We start from the raw sequence: 5,000 nt of genomic DNA on the forward strand, positions 1-5,000 counted from the left end.
TACGTTGTGCCTTAACCTAACCTACGTTGTGCCTTAACCTAACCTACGTTGTGCCTTAACCTAACCTACGTTGTGCCTTAACCTAACCTACGTTGTGCCTTAACCTAACCTATGTTGTGCCTTAACCTAACCTATGTTGTGCCTTAACCTAACCTATGTTGTGCCTTAACCTAACCTATGTTGTGCCTTAACCTAACCTATGTTGTGCCTTAACCTAACCTATGTTGTGCCTTAACCTAACCTATGTTGTGCCTTAACCTAACCTATGTTGTGCCTTAACCTAACCTATGTTGTGCCTTAACCTAACCTATGTTGTGCCTTAACCTAACCTATGTTGTGCCTTAACCTAACCTACGTTGTGCCTTAACCTAACCTACGTTGTGCCTTAACCTAACCTACGTTGTGCCTTAACCTAACCTACGTTGTGCCTTAACCTAACCTACGTTGTGCCTTAACCTAACCTACGTTGTGCCTTAACCTAACCTACGTTGTGCCTTAACCTAACCTACGTTGTGCCTTAACCTAACCTACGTTGTGCCTTAACCTAACCTACGTTGTGCCTTAACCTAACCTACGTTGTGCCTTAACCTAACCTACGTTGTGCCTTAACCTAACCTACGTTGTGCCTTAACCTAACCTACGTTGTGCCTTAACCTAACCTACGTTGTGCCTTAACCTAACCTACGTTGTGCCTTAACCTAACCTACGTTGTGCCTTAACCTAACCTACGTTGTGCCTTAACCTAACCTACGTTGTGCCTTAACCTAACCTACGTTGTGCCTTAACCTAACCTACGTTGTGCCTTAACCTAACCTACGTTGTGCCTTAACCTAACCTACGTTGTGCCTTAACCTAACCTATGTTGTGCCTTAACCTAACCTATGTTGTGCCTTAACCTAACCTATGTTGTGCCTTAACCTAACCTATGTTGTGCCTTAACCTAACCTATGTTGTGCCTTAACCTAACCTATGTTGTGCCTTAACCTAACCTATGTTGTGCCTTAACCTAACCTATGTTGTGCCTTAACCTAACCTATGTTGTGCCTTAACCTAACCTATGTTGTGCCTTAACCTAACCTACGTTGTGCCTTAACCTAACCTACGTTGTGCCTTAACCTAACCCATATTGTACCTTAACCTAACCCATATTGTACCTTAACCTAACCCATATTGTACCTTAACCTAACCCATATTGTACCTTAACCTAACCCATATTGTACCTTAACGTAACCTAATTTGTGCCTTAACGTAACCTAATTTGTGCCTTAACGTAACCTAATTTGTGCCTTAACGTAACCTAATTTGTGCCTTAACGTAACCTAATTTGTGCCTTAACGTAACCTAATTTGTGCCTTAACGTAACCTAATTTGTGCCTTAACGTAACCTAATTTGTGCCTTAACGTAACCTAATTTGTGCCTTAACGTAACCTAATTTGTGCCTTAACGTAACCTAATTTGTGCCTTAACGTAACCTAATTTGTGCCTTAACGTAACCTAATTTGTGCCTTAACGTAACCTAATTTGTGCCTTAACGTAACCTAATTTGTGCCTTAACGTAACCTAATTTGTGCCTTAACGTAACCTAATTTGTGCCTTAACGTAACCTAATTTGTGCCTTAACGTAACCCATGTTGTGCCTTAACGTAACCCATGTTGTGCCTTAACGTAACCCAATTTGTGCCTTAACGTAACCCATGTTGTGCCTTAACCTAACCTATATTGTGCCTCAACCTAACCTATATTGCGCCTTAACCTGACGCACGTTGTCGCTGAACCTGCTCTGTAATTGTTATGCAACTCGTTAAATTAGTGTAGTGTTGCCTAACCGCAACCCTCGCAATATAGTTCGCTATTCGCACTGCCCGGTCCCCTGTGTATCGCGTCATGTTAAACACCTTGCAGGTGTTGCTGACTTTCCACATGCTCCTGCTATACACTGTAATGTGGATAGCAGCAGGACGTACATGCCCCCCCCCCTTCCCCCCTGCCTTCGCAAGCTGGTCGTTGAGAAGTTTGCATGTTCAATGCCCTTCGCATGCCGACGTACTCAGCCTACGTTGTGGTACGGCCTGTCACCTGTCCGCCGATGTACGCAAAACCCACAAACTGTACTGCACATTGGTCCGTATGTACTGAATGATACATCGTGGCACATGTGTGACCGTACGACGACTGCGCCTAGCAACGGCAGACCATACAGTCCAAATATTGTGCACGCAGCTACGTGTCGTCTCCCTATAAGAGCTGGATTGCAGTGTGGTACGCCATTCAGACGTGTGGGAGGAACGGACGCCCTGGATGGCGATCAGCATGAGCAGTCTGTTGATGTAGTGGAGCGTGTATTCGGACGTAGTCGTCTCTTCTCACACACCGTGATAGCATGTTGCACCGCGTTCCACATCTGCGACATCCTGCAGAGGCCGGCTGACAGTCGTTCGCGCAATGGACACCGCATACGTACGGGGGCTACCTTCCACGTGTTCTCGAGGCGTGCACATGTTGTTGCGTCTATGTGGGCAGACGTAGTGTGTTGTGACACCTGACACAGGCATGCAATACTCGTTGCAAATGGCGATGGACGTCTACGTTTGCTGGTGACGTTACGCAAATGAACAACAGGTAACCCGTTGTGGTGCGGTTGTTCTCGCTAGAGGTGAATCAGTGTTGGCGACGATCGGTCGAGCTATTAACCGGTTGTTTCAGGGATACCCACCATGCCCACGAACGTGAAAGGGGACCCACCATGCCCACGAACGCGAAAGGGGATCTGGGTGTGAGGCGATACGCGGCGGTGGCTGGGTGGGACCGTCCCCGGCCGGTGAGGGGGGGCCGCCCGGCGTGCTGGCAGCGCGGTGCGTGGGCGCACGCGCTACAGCCGGCTGGTGGGGGCGGCCAGTGGCAGGCGCGCCGGCCGACGGACGCGGCAGGCGGCGCAGCTGCGCGCCGGCGCCCCCTGCTCGCGGCGCCTTGCGGCCAAAGTAGGTCCTCGCGGGCCCGGTGCGAAGCGCGGTGGCCATCTGCAGTGTGCTGGTCCGATTGAGGACTGTGTGCGCTGAGGATGCGCCGCCGCCCGGCGCTCGGCGCCGCGACGCCGTCTGCTGCTCGGTCGCCCCAGCGGTTCTCGCAGGTGGTTTGTATCGCAGCTGTGCGGACGTGTTGGCGCGTGCGCTGTGCTGGGAGAGTTCGCTTCGGCACCCAAGTGGGGCTTTTGTCCTTCTGTGGCGCTGGCGTTGGAGCTGCCGGTCACCGTAGGTGGCGCGTGTTGTCTCCCGCCGGCAATGCCACGACAGCACGCTCCCGGGCCTCTGTCGGCAGCGGCAAGCTCAGTTGGGAGCACGGGTGGTCGCACCTAAAGCGTCTACTCGCCTAACTCCGGGCGATTGCGCCTCTCTCGAACCCGACCAAGTACTTAGGACGGCGCTGCGCGCCGCCGGGACCTGAGAGGGTTTCGAGGTGTGTTGTGCAGGGGAGCTCAGCCTCCTCCTGTTTGCAGAATAATTGAGCGGACGCTTGCGTGTTCGCGCGGGCCCCCGGGACACACTCCCGGGCGGCCGGCTGCTCAGCTCTAGTTGACGCAGCTCCCTGGTTGATCCTGCCAGTAGTCATATGCTTGTCTCAAAGATTAAGCCATGCATGTCTCAGTACAAGCCGCATTAAGGTGAAACCGCGAATGGCTCATTAAATCAGTTATGGTTCCTTAGATCGTACCCACGTTACTTGGATAACTGTGGTAATTCTAGAGCTAATACATGCAAACAGAGTCCCGACCAGAGATGGAAGGGACGCTTTTATTAGATCAAAACCAATCGGTCGGCTCGTCCGGTCCGTTTGCCTTGGTGACTCTGAATAACTTTGGGCTGATCGCACGGTCCTCGTACCGGCGACGCATCTTTCAAATGTCTGCCTTATCAACTGTCGATGGTAGGTTCTGCGCCTACCATGGTTGTAACGGGTAACGGGGAATCAGGGTTCGATTCCGGAGAGGGAGCCTGAGAAACGGCTACCACATCCAAGGAAGGCAGCAGGCGCGCAAATTACCCACTCCCGGCACGGGGAGGTAGTGACGAAAAATAACGATACGGGACTCATCCGAGGCCCCGTAATCGGAATGAGTACACTTTAAATCCTTTAACGAGTATCTATTGGAGGGCAAGTCTGGTGCCAGCAGCCGCGGTAATTCCAGCTCCAATAGCGTATATTAAAGTTGTTGCGGTTAAAAAGCTCGTAGTTGGATTTGTGTCCCACGCTGTTGGTTCACCGCCCGTCGGTGTTTAACTGGCATGTATCGTGGGACGTCCTGCCGGTGGGGCGAGCCGAAGGCGTGCGACCGCCTCGTGCGTGCTCGTGCGTCCCGAGGCGGACCCCGTTGAAATCCTACCAGGGTGCTCTTTATTGAGTGTCTCGGTGGGCCGGCACGTTTACTTTGAACAAATTAGAGTGCTTAAAGCAGGCAAGCCCGCCTGAATACTGTGTGCATGGAATAATGGAATAGGACCTCGGTTCTATTTTGTTGGTTTTCGGAACCCGAGGTAATGATTAATAGGGACAGGCGGGGGCATTCGTATTGCGACGTTAGAGGTGAAGTTCTTGGATCGTCGCAAGACGAACAGAAGCGAAAGCATTTGCCAAGTATGTTTTCATTAATCAAGAACGAAAGTTAGAGGTTCGAAGGCGATCAGATACCGCCCTAGTTCTAACCATAAACGATGCCAGCCAGCGATCCGCCGCAGTTCCTCCGATGACTCGGCGGGCAGCCTCCGGGAAACCAAAGCTTTTGGGTTCCGGGGGAAGTATGGTTGCAAAGCTGAAACTTAAAGGAATTGACGGAAGGGCACCACCAGGAGTGGAGCCTGCGGCTTAATTTGACTCAACACGGGAAACCTCACCAGGCCCGGACACCGGAAGGATTGACAGATTGATAGCTCTTTCTTGATTCGGTGGGTGGTGGTGCATGGCCGTTCTTAGTTGGTGGAGCGATTTGTCTGGTTAATTCCGATAA

General features: G+C 51.5%; 1 non-coding gene across 1 annotated transcript in view; it reads left to right on the forward strand.

The window, feature by feature from the left end:
* The first annotated feature begins 3,580 nt into the window (after positions 1-3,580).
* LOC126447538 (small subunit ribosomal RNA) overlaps positions 3,581-5,000 on the forward strand; it is a 1,909-nt gene continuing 489 nt past the window's right edge. Inside the window, exon 1 of the ribosomal RNA XR_007583745.1 lies at positions 3,581-5,000. This exon is cut by the window's right edge and continues 489 nt beyond it. This is a non-coding gene — a ribosomal RNA (small subunit ribosomal RNA).

Source organism: Schistocerca serialis, unplaced genomic scaffold (genome assembly GCF_023864345.2).
Source record: "Schistocerca serialis cubense isolate TAMUIC-IGC-003099 unplaced genomic scaffold, iqSchSeri2.2 HiC_scaffold_511, whole genome shotgun sequence".
In the NCBI taxonomy this organism is placed as follows: domain Eukaryota; kingdom Metazoa; phylum Arthropoda; class Insecta; order Orthoptera; family Acrididae; genus Schistocerca; species Schistocerca serialis.